At 34.9% G+C, this 19972-nt stretch overlaps 1 long non-coding RNA gene across 2 annotated transcripts in view; it reads left to right on the forward strand.

The window, feature by feature from the left end:
- LOC141486556 (uncharacterized) overlaps positions 1 to 19972 on the forward strand; it is a 368992-nt gene that overhangs the window by 108812 nt on the left and 240208 nt on the right. For both annotated transcript variants that reach the window (XR_012467920.1, XR_012467919.1), the window contains exon 2: positions 6572 to 6606. This is a non-coding gene — a long non-coding RNA (uncharacterized lncRNA). The remainder of the gene's footprint in view (positions 1 to 6571; positions 6607 to 19972) is intronic.

Here is a 19972-nt window from a genome sequence, read left to right on the forward strand (position 1 = left end):
TTTTGGCGTGGTCCTCCTATCACTATTTGTAATACTCTATTTATTGCATCTGTGGTTTATTGACCCTCACGGCAACCATATTGTTCATCGTAGAGTCCTCCATCAACATCGATTTCTTCTTTGAATTCATACAAAAGTAGTTATTTCAAAATTTTTGCTAGGACAGTTGTCCTGGTTTTTTTCTCTATTTCTATAAGTACGAGTCTTGCCGGTCTCTAGGGAATTTACCGGATATTAAAGCCTCATTCATGACATTCATAGCTTTTTCATCTTCATTTAAAATATTTTCTCCAAACGAATAACTTGTCCACCTGTAGAGACAGATGAGTTTTTGGCTCTTTGTTTCAGTAAAACCAATTTGCATGTTGACAGATGTTAAGAATGTTTTGAAAATCTACTCGCTTCCCAATGGGTTCTCAGATAGATTTCCAAGTTATCTTCAAGATCGAGCAGCACTGAAGATGAAGATAAACTAGTACTCTGAAACTCCGATCGATCATCGCCTAGACTGAATGAAACTATTTCTTCGTGTTCATTCAGAAATAATTTCTTTGAATTAATCCTGTAGGACGGCTATTTTGATAAAAATTAATACTGCCTTTCCCTTTACACTTTCTCGTTTTTCTATAACATTCTGAAAATCATTTCCCAAATGGTAGAATATAAGGAATAAGAAAAAGAAAAATTAAATAGAAATGGTGGCAAATTTCGCAATAACTCCTAAACTAATTGAAATGCATAAAATCATTAAAACTAATAATACTAATGTTTCCACTCAACATGTAACGTATGTTCATTTGATGAGGTTGAGAACAATGTCGTTATTTATTTTTTTTTTCGTAATCCCATACTTTTATTTTGATTCAACGGTATTCTGATCACAATTGAAAAGTTCATGTTAACAGCCTCCGTCCGTTAGGATTTTTTTAACGGCCGGCGGTCGTTAAGCAATCACTTGTTCAAATATGTTTTCCAAAACTTTATTCTGCTCACAATAACAATAATTATAATATCACTATTTATGAATTTGAAATACAATTTGAGAATTGGTATTATTCAAAATTTCTATTCCATCGATGAGAGATTTACCATCTATAGCACCAGCACTTGAACTTGTTGTCGGTGTGTCTTCATTACTATAAAATAGTTGTCTCGTTATCTTCATTCTCTATGAAATTTTCAATATACGATTTCGGCAGAGGAATTCCCACCTCCATTTTATTTTACCGATAGTAGACCGCCACCATTTTCTACAAGCATATTAGCCGGGAATCTGCGAAACGAGTGCCCTGTGTATAGCTGGGGATTTCTCAATTTTGAAAATGCTGCAGTTTTCTTTGGAACAGCTCCAACAGTAGGAATGCCCACAACTTTCACACATTTACCGTTTGTTCCATTCTCATTTGAACTCATTTATTTTGTACCACAATGTATGTATTCATAGTGACACGAGTACCTTCGAGTATCGGGCGTGCGTGTGTGGTACTACAAAACGAGGAACTTACCGCCTCTCTGCCAGTGTCTGAAAATCTGCCGGCGCAACTATATAGCTCAACTCACCAAGGTATATCATGAAAGTACAATACAGTCTCAGTAACCTTATTATTTACTTCTGTTTGAAAATCTGTAAGAATATGTTTTTCCGTTAACCAGCTGTCGCACCCCTACGAACGACAACCCTCAGAAGTCGAAACTTGTGCGAGCTAAGGATTAATGAAGTCTCACCTTTAAACGTGTGATTCCTAGCATAATGTTTGCTAATATTGAAAAAACACCACCTAATATTCCTATAACTAATGAAAAGTCGCCGATTTTACAAATTTGAAGACCGTAAATCTACGTATTTTTGGTATAAAACATAGACATCAAAAGAAAGCCCTTCTTTGGGGATGAATATAATACCTTGTTTTCTTTTTTTGTTTTCAGTATACCTCAATATAACCACAACTCTGGTACTGGTGCTTTCCAAATCATTAAGTCAGCTTAACGAATTCGTCACGTCTACAGGCGCCAAAAATACCACACATCAATACAACTTTTTCAGGCAACTATGTATGATCATCTGCCTCCAACAAAAACTAAGTTACTTTCTTTTGACAAAATTTTTGATTTTTTTGGTGTCTATCCATCAGACTTTCGTCTCAAGAACAAAACAATTTTCCAAATCTGAAAATACCATTTCTGTAGGTAATACTCTTATATGGTGTACGATTTTAAAAACTAACCTTGAAATTTCAATTATGTCGTCAACTTTCAAAGTAATTTTCAACATTCTTCACGACATTCAACACAGCGGATTAGGATAATAAACCTCTGATTCTCCCTTCGTATAGGCTAATACTACACTTTCATTAACCACCTTTACAATCTTGCTTTCACGCCACTCTTCAAATTTTTCATATTTTTTTTTATATCGCTCTTGCGATGAATATGACTATCCCAATATTTTTGATGCTTTTGTTCCTCAACTTCTTGAATTTCATCCATGTTTATTGTTAGAGCGAACTCTCGAACACAAAATTTATAATATTGTTGTGATATTGTTAAGCTGTTCCATAACAACACGATGTTGGGGTTTTTCTGTAGAATTACGAGGTGTTCGTGGTTTGTTCTTTCCTTTTAATCAAAATGTAATCTTTCAGCGGGATTACGAAAAGTGTTGAACGACACCCGGCCGATACGCAAATAACGCATTCGGTAATTTGGTCGACCATGTAACGTTAATTATTATAAAATGAGTAGAATAAATATCTCACTGAAGCAATCCCCGGTTATATATTAGAATATGTATGTGAAATTTACTGAATTTTATTACTTGTGGATGCAAGCTCATGAAGAGTGGTTACTATATTCTTGGATATAAGTAGTGTCAAACTTTTGAATGTTGTTCTTGAACAAGAAGCAACCCTTTTTCATAATCCTCACAAATGATACCCCAAATACATCTAATGGGTCATTATTTCTATTTCAACAATTATACTTCAAACTATTATATTATACTATTCTGAGTTGATGATAAAGCATTTGTAGTTCAATAATTCTCTCAATTTTATTGTTGCCAATGTTTTTCTGAAAATTAGTGTAACCTATTTTTCCCTACATCAATTTGTTTTATATTATGCAGTTTTATATTAGTCCGTTTGAACCAACTAAAACAATAAAATTATACCTACTCAACACCATGCGATATCACTGCTATTGTCAATAACTGGTTTTTCATGATTCACTCCAAAAAATTCGATTCGCATCGATTTTCAAGGAAAATATATCATAAAACTGCGAAACGAGGTTCTGTTGTCAACTGTTATAAAGTAAAATAAACGTAAGGAAGATCTCAAAAACTGGATTTGTGTATAAAAACGCAGCGCCACATTCAATGAAGCATGAAGAAGGTAATTGATTTTTGCATTCTTGAAGGCCAGTATCTGGCAATAGAGTTGGGAATGAGAGTGACTATCAATGGTTTCATCAGTGGATTGAGAAATAATAAATGATCTTTCAGTTGAGAGATATAAACAATCAATCGAAAACATTCCTGAATATTGAAATTAGAAAAAAATATATTTTTTAGAAACGATTAGTATTTTCGAAAAAAAATCTGGTGTACTACTTCTCCATCCTCATCCAGAAAAATGTGGGATAGTATAAACTCTTAACAAATGAAAGAGAAAGCTTTCTCTCGAAATAACTACTTTCAGAAAAACATTGAATTACACGAAACAATAAGTCCTTTCAAAATAACTACTTTCTTATGGTTTTTGAATTAGATAAAACATGTATTTTTTCATTGAGTCTTAAAAAACTTGAAATTGCACAAATTCTTATCTTAACATTTTGAAGGTCAAAATCGGTCCCCGTCTCAAAACTCAAAAAATTAACTGTAGTTAGCAATTTTTCTTCATCAATTCGATTCCTCGACCATCAGGAGAGTTCAAAAAAGTTTCGGAATGTGAAATATGTAAATGTTGTTAATTCTATTATGAAACATTTGGTTTCAAACAATATTATCTCATATTAAGCTGTTGCAATTTTGCCATTTTTCATATCTTTCTTCAACACGGGTCTAAGTACGATCCATCGATTCTTTCAGTAATCTATTTCCTATATATTCTCGATGTTCATTTCCATCTACTTTCAATGGCTTTCTTGGCCTTTAAGTTTCATCAATATCACTCTTAGATAAGAACTAGGTAGGTATGTTATAAGCCCAATTTTTTTTTTGAGTGGTGGGTTTCAAATGTGAGAGTGTAGATTTCTGTAGATTTTTTTATTTTATAAAAAGTTCCAACTTATCTATTTCTATTTTTTTCTGGATAACATGATATAAAATTAGTTGTGACTCATTTGGTTGTTGAATAACTGTTTCTCTTTCATTGCTTTTATTGCAAACCGTTGTTGCCATGTTATGGCGGATTTCCACGTTTTTGTGCAATATTTTCTGTTGTTTCTACTACAACGACAGTTCTCGTCATCCTTTCTCAAGCCGATATTTTAATTAAGGCCTGCGGTTTCATATAATTGATTTTTTTTAGAAAAAAAACAAGATAGTGGATGAGATCATTATTGAGAAGACAAATAGATTATGGAAGAGATAAAACAGAAGCAGATTTGTTTAATAAATGATGACCTGCTGAATAGAGAACTGAGACCATTGAAATTTATACCCACCACAGATTAACCCTTCAGATAAATGAAGAAATAATGCCACATGAAGTCACACACCAAAACAAAATAGTGAATTGAATAGTGGCTTGTTTCCACACAGCAAACTATGTTTTCGTCCCACCTGCCAACCGCCCGCGACACAAAGTTTCCGAAATGTTTCTTGTTGTGACAACTCAAGTTGTGGTTTTGTTCGTTTGGAACAAGAGCACAGCTCTGGAAATCTGCATTCAGAAAGACAGTTTATCCAATCTTTTTCCACACTTGCATAATTATTTGATGTAAGGATTGGTTTTCATTCGTCAAACGGCAGAATTGTAAGTAACAAAAAATCACTGCATTTTTCGAGGTCAACCCAACTTTGTTTTGAGTGAATGTGTTCGTTCCCTAATAAAAGTCTCTGGCATCATAATGCTGGTCCTTTTTAATACTTGTAATATGAATTTCAAGTTTTGCCGGCTTAAAGTGCTCAGTTTTGAGCACTTTATGCTGTCATTTGAAAGACCGTTTTTCAAAATTTGCCTCCCTAAAAAAAATGACATTATATTTTTATAGTCATTTTGAAAAACAGGCATTTTTACAAAAATGTTAAATTTTTTTTTCCAAAATAAGCACTTTGAACCGCCCAAACTCGTGAATCATATTGGAAATATATGAATGAGTTGAAATGTGATTTGATAATTCTGTTTTTCATTTATAGTTTTTTTAGGGATTTGTTCGCAAAAAATGGGGACCATCATTATTTTCATCATAACTCGCTCAATTTCGATTCTAGGGACTCTTGTGAATAATAAAATATAGGTAAGCCTTTTGAGACCTTCGATCGATGTTTTTGGGTTTTTACCAATAAATTAATTGTTTTTTGTTCAATTCACGTTGAAACTTCGAATTTTGGCGTTCGACGAATATTACTTCATTTACATTGTATATACAGACACCAAAATTACACAATTTCTTCGTTTTGTATAATATTATTTCTATTTTTTTTTTTCGATACTATTCTTATTCATTCACGAGAAACCATTTGAAAACGTGGCTTTACTAAATTTCATCAGTTCGGATTTCCATCGTCTAATATGATATAAAATGTTTTGAAATCCCTGAAAGAACCAATACAATTGAAAATTCAAATGAAAAGCTGAAAAATAACAATTATGGAAAAGTTGTGAGGTAACTTGGCTACAAATGTTTATTTGATTTTCATTTTTCTTTCCTTCTCTTGTTTATTCGTTCAATTTTCAATTTTTTGCTTGTATTTTATTCCATTGTTATTTCATTTCAGTGTTTTTTTGGTTAATATAATCGTTGATTCCAGCTATTCATTTCAATTCTCAATTGTATGAGTTCTTTCAAATATTTCAAATTATTTTATATCATATTGAACGATGAAATCCCGAAATAATGAAATACACCATGGAACATTGTTAACCACCTTCAAACAAAAGTGTGTTTACTAGCTGAAAATTTATCATTCGCGAATAAGTCGAAAAATATGACTTTCATGAAAACCATCTATGGAACAAAAGTTGCACAGAATTTTTCAATAAGTCCATTCATGTCTGGAATTTCTTTTAATGAAATAGTTTTTGCCGACGAAAAGAGGTGGCATCCACCTCAAGGTACAGAGTAAACTTTGAAGTACAGAGTAAGTAGAACCTGAACCCAAATTCTTGATCAAATCGCTGTTTGGAGAAATTTAACAATATGAACGGTATCTAGAAATCTTGACTCACAACAGTACCCTATGATATATTTAATGCAATATATATTTTGATATATTTGTCCAGGTAACTTTTTATTTTCGCCTTTTGGGAAACTTATTTCACATCGAATACAATATCGATAACAATATAAAGTGAAAATTATAATGAATCTTTGATTTATCTTAAAATGTTTATGCTTGTTTCAGATCTGTAACATCTCTGAAAACTAACTCAGTTACAGGTGAGTTTCAGAAATATATATTATAGAAAAGTAACATTCTTAGATTTGATGCTCACAAGGCCTCTTATAGTTCGTGATTCATATACAATTTTGAAAGGTAGAATACATCCAAAACAAGAACTCTTCTCAAACACCACAACTGCAATACTCTTCTCGACACGCCTATCACCAACCATGTTGGCATTATCAGGGATGAGAAAAAGAAATCTTTCTCTATAAACTTCAATGACACACGTTCTTAGTATGTCTCATTATCCAGTCTACCAACTTTAAGGTCGTAATGCATTGCTGCCAACCACTGCTGAAAATGCTCATTGTAATCACGGACGAAACGTTCGGAGGTAATCCCTCCACTAAACGACTACCGAGCCCGAATAACCGCAATTTGAATGCCACGTCCGGCCATGAAAGTTTTAAACGTTAATTCATCGAGATACTTCTCAAAATGTAAGAAATGAATTTGTAAACATAATTCATTTCTGTCATTTTGGAATTGGGAAAACATTTAGAACATTTATTGAGATAAACTGAAGTGAGTTTTCAATAACTTTTCAAAAATAATGATATTTATTGTTTGTTACTTAGGAACGGCAAATCTGATTTTCAAAAATAAACTAGTGTTGGGTAGAGAATTGAAAGACCTATCGAAGGTATTACAAAACCTACCGTTCACATGAAAAACAAAAAGTTGATGGTGTCCATTCTGTGACGGGTGCCGATATTGTTTTCCTTACAAAAAGTTATCAAAATTCATACCTATTTTCGTAAAATTTTACCATGATATCTTCATGTGGTTTCAGAGTATCTTTCATTCACTGTTGTTATATCACCGCATAAAAAGTTCAATAAGACATAACATCACAATTTTTTCTTATTTAAAAAAAACCGCATCAGCCGTAGCTATTAGCGGCAAACATATAAAATATATCTAAAACATGCAGTTGTTTACATTATAGTTTAAATAAAAGGTTACATTCAATCAACTAAAAATCAACCTTGTTCCTTCAGTTATGATTGAGGGACATTCAAATTTTTCAATATTGAAAGATCATTCTGGATTTCAGTAATCACACAAAGGTACCTACCAGTAGTGTTATATATATGATATTGGAACTCAGGCATTGATTTTCACCAAAATGTCAACAATTCGTGATATCACTATCATAGTTGATGATATTTCGATACTGAATAAATAGAAGCGAATAAAACGTACAAATGTCAAATGCCAACTAGTCTATTAAAATTACTAGGAGAAACATAATATTGCACCGGTGCCAGTGTCTACTGACCACAATGTCACTGACCATAACGAAAGGGTTTATCTGTAACCTAATACGATTTTTATTTGGATGAGTTAACACTCTCAAGCTGCTTTTTTAACAAATCCTCTTCGAACCGTTCCTATAATTCTCACACGATATTAATTATCAACTTCTGTCTATCCATCTACCTGAATGGTTATTGTGGGAAACCAATTAAATTTATTGTTTGTCTCATAGTACATTATTGATGCAATGTTTATGCTTGGGAATTCAGCTTGCACGTGAAACCTGTTTAATGATCAAATCGATCTAGTTACTCAACGGTTTTCAAACTAGCGTATCCCCATTGTCACAAGTAAACAAAATTCAGGTTCTCAATTAAGCTAAGTACCTCCATTATTAACTACAGTGGTGTTATATAAGGACTAATGTAATCAATCATTTTAAGTTTAATGTGTAAGTTTGAAAATGTCCTTATAGGACGAAACTGCAGTAACGTTACAGTTACAAATAAAATTGATGAGAACATAACATGAGTACAGGATCTTTCCTGTACTAACAAAAGGTAATACCCCAAAACCGCGGTCTGCAGGTGATCTACTTGAATAATTTCTGCATGGTCCTTCTGCTGGAATCAACGAGAAACATCTGCGAGACTAGCCTCTGTGAGGAATCTTGCATAAATGTTTGTCAGACATAATTCAATATCCAGCGTGGTATTAGCTGGGGAAGTAGTTGTTTTCCGACAGAAATTTACCATACCCTACTTGGAAGTTGGAAGGGATTGATATTTCAAAATATTTATTTCCTTAATTTCTACAATGTCTACAATGTAGAAATTGTGGATTAGTACTGAAGACACCGAAAGAAGTTATTGTGTAGTGAAACACTAGTCGCGATTTTTCAAATTGTTGAGTAAAAATATCACAATGAAGTTTTATTTTAGTGTGAGACGAAATAAGTGAAGTTTTAAACGTTATTTATTTTCACTACTTCCCTTTTCTAATCTCATACATTAAATTTTACTCTTGTAGTAACATTTCAAAACTTTGTGTGAAAAATGGTTAGAAGAAAATTTCCTTATATTGACTTTTTGATAACTCACTTCACGATTCGACCAAAAATAAACATATGCTATTTATGGAATTAATGTAATTTTTCAAATCGACTCATTTCCAATGAAATAGCGGCTCAAACTGTGGAAAATGCATGTCTACATTATTCGAAAAACAAACCAAATGAATTTAGCAATGAATTCTCTGAGGGATCAGGAGAAATTCCGAATTTACCATTCCTCTCACAGGCGACTTCAGATATAATATCTGTTCATTCTATGAGTTGTCGATTGAACAAAATAAGGGACTGCCTCCGGCAAACTGAGGCAACAGCTTCTTTTTCGTCTAATAAAAACATCGAACCCATTTGCTAAGCGGATTTATGTAGCTTGTTAATGTGCCTTCTTCGGCAGTTTTGTGTATGTATGTATGGGCGGTCGTAGGCGAACAGGCTTGATGGATATTTTGTGTATATTTTTGATATCATTACTAATGCATCAGATTATAGGAAATTGTTGACAAAGCTCTAGTTTGTCTGATTATGTATCGGCTCATACAAGAAATTTGATAGGTGTCTGGAGTTGCTGATAGATAACCTTTCCATGAAGAAATTATAGAAAAGGAAACAAACTTACAATAACCCTTTCACATAATTTCCTATGAGTTAAAAAATTCAATAAAGTGACAAAAATATATTCTGTATTGCAGAGAGAAAGAGTAAACTTTTATTTATCGTTTCTCGGTATTGTTGGACGTCAATAATCTGAGTGAATTTTCCTGTTTCGCTGACAATACTGGTTTATATCTTCATAAGTACAAATATTGTCTTTTGTGACATTATATATCATCTTGATGGGATAAGTTTGTTGATCTTCTGATACTTTGCCTCATTATTCAGTAGTCCATCACATGTGTGTCTATATAGTTCCTAAATACAGATATACACCACCATATTTTCAGTTATATCTACTCGATTTTCTTTGTATGCTGAAAAACCGTCCCTGCAGAAAATTTTTGGGACAGGCGCCCTATTCTATATGTCACTTTGCAATGAGAATTTTTTCTGCTCTTGAGAAAAAGGGGAACATGAAAATATATCTACAGCGAGAAATTTTTTCTGAACGACGGAAGTACAAAAGCAAAGAATGTCACCCGATTATAGAAAGCGGATCTTTTTTAGGACTTGTATATTGGAATGACACGAAGGTGGGTTGATGAAAACGTATCAGAGCATTATGTTACTTATCGACTGGAATATATTCACAAGTCAGTAGTGACTGAACATGGACTTTGACTAGAGTTACAGTATCAAATTGTTTGCTTGGTCTCTGAGATTCATAAAAGAAAAATGAACACTGGCAACGGAGACATAAAATATAAAGTTTCTTGGTACAGTTATTCACAATGAATTTTTGGTTGAGGTATTGAAATATTCACTTTTACATAATAATTATGGTTTTCGAAGAGGTAAGATATTCAATTCCCAAATAAAGTAACGCTAAGTAAAATTTAATTTTTCTATATTTTCGATTTCATCCTCATACAAATTTCTGAATTCAGTTTAATCCCTTTCTATATCACTGTCTCTTTCATCGACGTCAATTGATTTATTTTCCAAACACGTCAGCCGAAATTTCCATGCGTCGATTGAAACTTTCAAAGTAGCCTTCAGAATGTTCAATAACGTAGTATAATAGAATAATCTCGGTTTACTACCCTCCAAACAATCGTTTACTCCTTGAATAGCTAAAGAAATTGCTGATGGGAAACAGCATTCCGACAATTGCTGCTACTGACTCAACGCCAAGCACCGACTATGAGGCAGAGTCACTACTCGAAACGATCATGCACTTTATGCGCATGCATACAGGCATGTATATCTAGTACTATCGCAGGCAGACTAGACCCGACGCGCTTCTCAGAAACGTCTTTCTGACCAGCGAACTCTATATTTTGTCTAGTTATTCTGGTACTGGTTGATGATCCTCCTTCCCGTGATCATTGCATGAGATCCTCGACGAATTGGGCTGCCTTCACAGCTCATCTCGAAGAGATGGCGCATTTCGCTCTCCCGACGAAATCGACGAGGCAGTTGAGCTCTTCGAGATCTCGGCAAATGATGCGTTCCGAACGGCCACCTCTACGGAGGAACGCCCGCTGAAAAGGTATAATGAGTTTTCTCCACGGGTTAAATCTCTGATATGCGAAAGCAACCACCTGAGGAGATTTTATCATCGAACCCTCTTTCCGGGGGACAACATTGGCGGCAAACAAGTTGGTAGCCGGAGTAAAACAGACCATCATTGACTTCCGGAACGAAAGGTGGAGGAGCTCTTGAAGTCTCTCGTCCCTGAGGAGAATCAGCTTCGACAGATTACCCGTATGCGCAAGGCGAGGAAGACTGTTTCCTCGCCCATTCACGAAGAGCGCGTCAGTTCCAGCTTAAGGTCTACGATGATGTTAACATCGACCGCGATATTCTGTTGGAAAAGCAGGTCCATCGCATTCTCAGGGATGATGACGAAGGCAACATACGCCCAGGTCCTGTCGAAGAACCAAGAGGTTATGTCAAAGCCGCAAAGGTTAAGTCCTTGGATATCGACTCAATAACTAATAGGTTGTTGAAGAGGCTCCCAGAGAACTTTGACCAAATGCTTTTCAGTATAATGGATAGCTCACTGGCCAACAAATACTTTCCTAGAAGGTGGAAGCATGTGATTGTTATCATGCTCCCAAAACAGGATCAGAGCCGGCTGTTCTCACTGAACTATCGCCCGATCAGTCTTCTCTCTTCGGTGGCTAGGCTGGCTGAAAGGGTCGTTCAGCCTGACGATCGAAATATTCTGCCTGACAAGCAATTCAATTTTCGGAAAGAACACTCCACTGAGTTACAGGCTGTGAGACTGATCGAAAATACTGTCAAGGAGCTAAACACCAATAAGACAGTCCATATTATTCTATTAGACATTTGTAAGGCCTTCGACCGTGTATAGCACGGAAGCCTTCTGCACAAGCTCTTTGAGTTCGGCCTGTCTTGGGGCCTGATCCAGAGGATCTGATCCTTTCTGAAGGTCAAAGTAGAGGGTTCCCTGTCTGACAATAGGGAGATCCTCGCTGTAGTGCCACAGGGGGGCGTCCTTCTTCCCATGCTCTCTTTTCTGTATATTAGCGACCTTCCGAGGTGAAAACGACGATACGCCGACGCAACGGCTCTCCTCGCCTCTTTCATAGGTCGTGAGTTTGAGGTCGTCTATATGCATCGTGCATTGGACGACATCGAGTACTGGTACTTCGATTAAAAGATTCTAGTGAACCCTAACAAACTCAGTTAGTAATGAGAAGAACGGCAATTTCTCCGGCCATGAAAGTGAGGGTCTCTGGAAAGGAGATCAACTGGCAAGCACGGGTAAAGTATCTCGGTCTTCTGATAGACCGTATACTCATCTGGATCCCGCACTTCCAAAACGTGAAGGCTAAGATTGAGGGACGAATTGCAAGTCTGTACCCACTGATCGATATAAAATCAAAGTTACGCCTCAAAAACACGATTCTGATCTATAACGCGATGTTCAAGCCTGTCACCATGTAGGTATGCTTCAGGCGTCTGAGGACAAGTGAATCAGCCGAACCTTCTGGAGAGACTGCATGTGCAGCAATTTGCAGCTGCCTTCCGAATCCGTTAGTTTGATAACATTCGTTATGAAAACATCCTTGCTGCCTTAAAACATTTCTGAACTCATGAAATATTTGTTCGTAAGGAAATTATACCAAAACTGTAAAGTTCCATATGGATGTAGGACATAAACGTAATTTTTGATTCATAGGTTTCAAGTGAATCTACCTATTTTTGTGAGAAAAATGGTTACTCCTCCAGTTACTCGTCTTTCCTATATAAAATTGATTGATGCCTATTATGAACCGTGTCCACTTATTATTATTCACTTCTATGCTGATATTATGAAGAGGGACAATTTGATTTTTTCTTTGTAATGAATGATCACGAAACCACTCAATCAATCTTAAAATTCTTCTACCCAAAAGAAATTACATTATTAGTGCGTGCCATGAACACATCAGTACATTGTTTAGTATTTTTGAAATAAACCAAAAAAAATGTCTTCTTGGAAGTAAATACTCAACTGGTCACTCTTCCCGATTCTCCATGGGTGCAAATCACAATTTTAATTTTCTTGTGAAAGTTAGTCGATGATTGATCAATTAAATAAATTCAGATATTTTCAACTACTACTCTCAACGTTTCATCATTACGGCAGTTATCACAGATTTATTTGTAAACAATAGCTTTTGTCCACGACTTCGTTCATATAAAATATAGAATATGAGTGATTTCTGGCATATATTCCGATACTGTGGGAATATCGACATAAAAAGTGGCCTATGCTTATTCTGGATAATATCAATTTCCAATAGTGTAAGAATTATCAGAATTGATTCAGTATTTTTTCTGAGCATGGATCAGGACTTAGCCGCCACGGCTTCGTACTGATGTATGGATAGAAATATTAATTGAAATATATTCCTTACGTTTGAATTATTCGTCTTCCTAGTTCGGTAATTCATGTTTCATGTAGACAATATTGATACCGAAACTCCCAAAAATCAATAAATTCCACTAGCACAGTGGCTTATGTTTCCGTAAATGGAACATTCTTTCGGAAAAATAATCTTATCAGGGCAGTTGGTGAGCAATATCGCTACAAAAAAGTAGATGATTGTTATGTTTTATCAATCCAAATCAAATCTAATTCATTTTTTATCTACCAGTACTAAGCTACAAGATGTACAGTTATTCAGTCAATACGGTACATTGATCATTGATGATTAACGATTATATGCAGTAGATATAGAATACCAAAGTGAAAACTCCGGTAGATATTCAGAACGAAGTAGCATAAAATAAATATAATACTCTCATCTATAACTGAACCATTTTGATTGTGAAAACTTTCTTAACAGACTGACTTGAACATTTTCTCGACTGATATATTCTAATAATTCCTGCTTCTCACTATTTTCAAACCACATGCGTTAAAATCATGCATATCTATTGAATTAGATAAATATCCATGAATATGTATAGGTCATCTTGAATTATTGCAAAAGGGCTGTACTTTTCTTTCCATAATTATGAAATTTCATTCAGTATAAAAAAGTGAGATTTTATGAAGGTTACTAACTGATAACGATATTCATAGAGAAACTTCTCGCATGAAAACAAATACTATTAGAGTTGGCTATACTTATTATTATTATTCCTCGCAATCAATTTGTAGACTAGGAATTTATAGGTAAGGTTCGAGTGAAAATCTAAACTTATTACAGACCTTTTGCAATGATCAATCAAGTGAATATTCAAGTTAATTTCTTCCCATTTTATTGTCACAGTTCGAATAACACAAATAAATCATTATCATTAAAATGCTATTACTTTGGAATGCTGAATGAAACAAAACACATATAGTGTTAAATGTATTTTAATAAAAATGAATTCAATGGCGTTGGAAATTCTTAGTATTCGAATGCATTTCTTCGTGAGCACTTAACGTACCTGAAAATAACTGTAATTTAATTTAATAGCTCATCCACTTTTTTCTTCACAATCCGAAATTGATGGGTAGATATCTGCTATACACATATAAAACCACACGCGTACCGCATAATCAACTGAAATTGTATGGTTTTTTGTATGTCTTCAGGACACGTGTTGTTCGAATGTGCCAAGTAGATTACCAAAGGAGAGGTTATGTAATTATTTCAACTATTGCGAGGGAAGAGAGATATGCTAACTTGTTTTTTTTAGCATCAATTCGAGTTCAAATCAGCATGAGTTCTCGTATCGATAGTAAGAAATGTTACACATGACTCTCATGATGAAGTCGCTTATCATCAGGAATAGAAAATTGTAAGGCGTAATATACTTTTCATAGCCTTCATAGAAATCAATTCAGTATGACTAAACATACATAATTATATGATATATACCAGGGGTATATATCATATAATTATACAGACTTGATTAGACTCAAGATCTACTGTTTATTGACGAAACCCTGTGCGGTCTACCAATTACATACTTCTTGGAATATTAAAAGAAAAAGCAAAGTTGAACTATCAAGACAGAAAATATAAAACTAAAAATTATTTTTAGTTACTTATTTAATTTAGAGTGAGCATTGCATCTAAATTAGCAAAATCGAGTTTAAAGATACCAATGTTCGAGCGTCGGTCAAGCGAGAACCGCATTTATTTTTCGTTTGTTTGGAAAATAACAAATCACATAAATATGTGGGACCAAAACACGAATGCAGTTGTTCAACACATTTCCTCAAATTTGGATATTTTTACTTAGAAACCAATTCCCAGTAATCTGAACCTGAGAATGACCTTGCATTTGGAAATATGTCGCAGCACAGAGTAATAATTTCGTTTTGAAATAACATGTGGTCAATATGAAATGTATGTTCAAATTTTGTAGCCATTTCATAAATATCACTGTGATCAGTGAAATTATCAAATGGATAACTGATGAACACCACCAACTTCCTAAATTTTTTGAAGCGAGATCTGATACCCTTGCCTTAATTTCTACCATGTACTTGTCAGGAATGGAATTGTACGTAGAATGATTTACCATATGATCCTTGATGTTTACAAATAATTGAATTTTTTTCTTTCTTTCTATCAGACGCTGTTTTACTCGCTAAATGCACATACACCGATTTTGGACGGCCGATTTTATACCGGTCGTCCAAATTCCAATAGTGAACCACATGTGGGAACGGTACCTCGCACACACGCCGACCGGTGATCGTCGCCAGTAAAATACCGGTTATCAGCCGTCCACTGCCACTGTATCGCCGGCAGTACCGAGAAGTAGTGGCGTATGTGACTAAATACACTCTTGCATACTCACCGGTTTTCTAACGACCATTTCAGTCTCGAATGCTCGGTGAAATTGTAGTTTCTACGTATTAACTTAGTTTTGGTAGTGCGTACCAATTACTATTTCAATCGGTGACCGTCCAAAATCGGTGTGTGTGCAACTACCGGTAGGCTAATTGCACACACACCGATTTTGGACGGCCAGTATAAAATCGGCCGATATTTTATTGGTAGAGGGTGCTTGCAGACTCACCGGATTTTTACCGATCACCGTAATAAGTACGCACTACCGAAACTAAGTTAATACGTAGTAGGTAACTACAATTTCACCGAGCAGTCAAGACTGGAATTGTCGTATTATTTAGTCATGTACGTCACTACTTCCCGGTACTGCCGGGGATACAGTGGCAGTGGACGGCTCCTCACCGGTATTTTACCGGCGACGATACCACATGTGGTTCACTATTGGAATTTGGACGACCGTGCTAATTACGATTTCAATGGGTGACTGGTAAAATCCGGTGAGTCTGCAAGCACCCGCTACCAATAAAATGCCGGTCCAAAATCGGTGTGTGCAATTAGCCTTTGGCAATTAGCCTTTGACGTTTGAATTGCTAAATCACGTTGGCAGTCCAAATTACGTAACTGCTGATGATCATCATCCCTCCATTCAAAAGATTTCATTATTTTGTGCGACAGTCGGTGATTACGCGTTGCCCAGTGTGTTCAAGGTGTTTATAATTTATGCCTTGCCACGATCGACCGGTTCGCCACCTGATATATGCACTACTAAACTGAATAAAATATCCCAGATTGATCTTCACATGTTTTCAACTATGATTCAACACACTCATATGAACAGACAGAATATTTTCTCTAAAAATTGTCTTTGAATCCTCGAGTGATTTTCTTGCATCGAATCGCAGTCCATTTCTGAAATTGCCACGTGGGTTTTTTGTTCAATCTATAGAAAAATTATAATAGGGATGCCAAATAAACACACCACTAACAAACCCGACAAGGTCAGCGATGTGTAGTAAATCGTGGGTGCATTCAATTCAAAATAAGTGGAGTGCCACCAATGTTTCTTGACCAGATGAAAACCGGAAAACTGTCCTGTTGGTGCGGGAATCCACTATCCTCAAAAACAATAAATATCTGAATCCCAAGTATATTACTAATAGAGACAATTTATTCGAATTTCAAGCAAATTATATTGGACTGTCTGATATTTAGAGTTGAGTTGAGCAATGAATTTACCTTAAAAGAAGACAACAAATGAAATAATAACAAACGCTAATATGTGTTGTCACGTAAAAACTCACACCATTTATCGCATTCAATTAATCAGTGAACTTAGCTGCTTTTCTGGTGATCCTTATAACGATGCAAAGGGGTGCAGACTGCTTTAACAATATTCTGGTGATACTGACGCCTCAGAAATTCGACGGTGCTTTCAGCCCACTCCTACAATATATCCACAAAAAAAAATCTTTGAAACAAGCAACTTTTTTCCAATTTATTTAAATCCAGCATACAAATACGTTTTTCTATGAGGATAGCCTAACACCTTGAAGAAAATATTCTTCGTCACGACTATAGTTATAGTTATAGTGAAAAGAAAAATCAGAAGTCAAAATTTATTACGAGTTGAATTGCACGAAAATATTCTACAAACCTCTTGACAATGGAGGGTGTTTTCACGATGATTATCTTTGGAAAGTTGATAGGAGATGTAGATACTGATTATCTGCCTGGTATGAATCCTGCGTTTACAGCTATGCTTTTCAATACTAATACAAGATGCTCTTAAGCACACTATATCGAAAAGAAACCACACTCAGCCGAAAATTTCAAAATCCCTTTTAGGTAATTAACCATCAAAACAATTCGACTATTCAAAACCTCAGTTAGGAATCAACTACTACTGAATTGGTTTCCGTCCAAAACTTTCGTTTTTGCAGAAAACAACACAAATTTCCCTCATTGTTTTCATATCGGAATATTCATATGCGGGTTGAAAGTGAATGAAGGATCACCAATCTGCAGAAAAATTATATGAAAATGGTAACAAAGTTGGAAAAATGTATTGATTGATCTAATCGTATATTAAAATTATGAAAACAAAATTTTTAAACGATTGAAAAAATTGAACCATAACAAAAAGTTTTAGATTCACTTTTGTGTCATGTTGTTGTGAACCGAGACATTGAATAACCTACGCCAAACATGTGAATTAGTGTTATCTGCATATTCAACCGAAAACATCTCTTTGGGGTCTGGTTGCTCCATTCCCATATCGTGAGCATTCTTCAGGACATTGCTCCATATGTTTTTCCTTCAATATTGAGGTCCTTTCCTTTGATTTTCGGACGATATTCATTTTTGAATTCATCATAAATGAGTTTCGTTGTATACAGCATATCAGAATTTACTTTTCGTCTGAAATGTTGTTCAAAGTTCCTAATTGAATATTCGTTATAGTTACCATTTCCAAAAACTGCTTTTGATATTGATTTAGGTATACGTGATTTTTGTGCTTTCATTCGATCACGATTGCCGAGTTTTCAAAACGAATATTTGGCTACCATATCAATATCTAACAAATTCAGACAACCATATTGAATCGAGAAATATAGCTTTTCAAGTGGAATTCTGTACTGATTACCTCACCCAATGGAATTGTCTGATGTGTGGTACTATTTTCTCACAGTTGACTTGGTTCCTTGGACCATATCCTTGATAATATATGTATAATTTACATTGTATATAAATTATTAAAACAAGTCTTCCTCATCAGGTCCACCTCTTGTACGTGCTTCAACACCAACATTTTATATACTTATCGCCATCTCTGTGAACAGTTCACAAATATTTATGGATGACTTCATCAAAAGCCAGACTGAAATTGTAATGAATTATTTCACTTATTGAAATATATTTTCAAAGTTCCAGTTCATTTGCAGAGTTCACAAGCTTTTTCAACAAAAATTCGTTATCTTCATCGTGGGGTAACTTATCATTGGTCCTAAAATCAAATGATTTTAGTTTATCTAGCTAACCATCTAAATTGATTGCGACGTTATTGCTCCTGGCATGAATGATTGATCATTAGAGAAGGTTGCATTTCACCAAACATCTCTATGATCTGAACAATAATTCCAATGAAGCGATATTTAGAGAGTTTGCGGACGATATTCATCGCTTCGACTGTCTCGGAAGCTTACTTCTCAATCAACTTGAACCTGCCTAATTTTTCGAAAGGGATATATCCAGTGAAGTTAGTTAGAGATCGTAACAATTGATACTTTCACTAATAAACATTTTAACTTACCATCTCCAAATTTTTTATTGTGGGGAGCTATATGATAAAATGATAAAAAAATTATGCACACAGAGGAGTAGTCCCGGTTTCTCGTCAACCAGATTTGAATCCTATCAAAAAAGCATGGGTGTAACTGAAGCAATATATAGCTAATAAAACTTTACAATTATGAGAGTACGCCCATGGTATACTGCGAATAGTCGTATAAAATCTGTGCTCCTGAAAATAATACCAAAAACTGAGTTACTGTGGTGTTTTGAGGCTTGAAAAAGGTCATTAAGTATTGAGAGTGCTGATCTTATATATCATAATAACAAATCATGGTTATAACCAGGGATATCAAAGAAGAAATAGAAAAGTCGGTAAACCAAGCCGTAAGTACATGCATGCAGAACAGAGAATTCATAAAAACAATCGCCGATAGTGTGACGGAGGCTATTGTAAAAACCCTGGATAAACGTTTTACCGATTTAGAGAATTCAGTGGCGTCCCTCCAATCAGATTTAGATTCTTCTCAGCATAAAATTGGAAAAAAAATTCAATCATTGGAAAATAACATGAATGAAGAAATTCGTAAACGTGAAGAAGCTGAAATGAAACTTGAATACTTTGATCAACTAAGTCGACAAACAAGTCTGAGAATCTTTAATCTAAAAGAAACATCAAAAGAGAACACCAGGACTGCATTAATTGATCTCCTTAATTCAAAAATGGGAATGAAGCTGAAATCTGAGGATATAGAAATATGTCACAGAGTGGGTAAACAGACTAACAAACAATCCCGATGTATCTATTTGAAGTTAAGCAACATAACAGTGAAA

The sequence above is a fragment of the Leptinotarsa decemlineata genome, unplaced genomic scaffold (assembly GCF_025532065.1).
Source record: "Leptinotarsa decemlineata unplaced genomic scaffold, Ldec_3_MD MMD2_tig00026358_RagTag_RagTag, whole genome shotgun sequence".
NCBI lineage: Eukaryota > Metazoa > Arthropoda > Insecta > Coleoptera > Chrysomelidae > Leptinotarsa > Leptinotarsa decemlineata.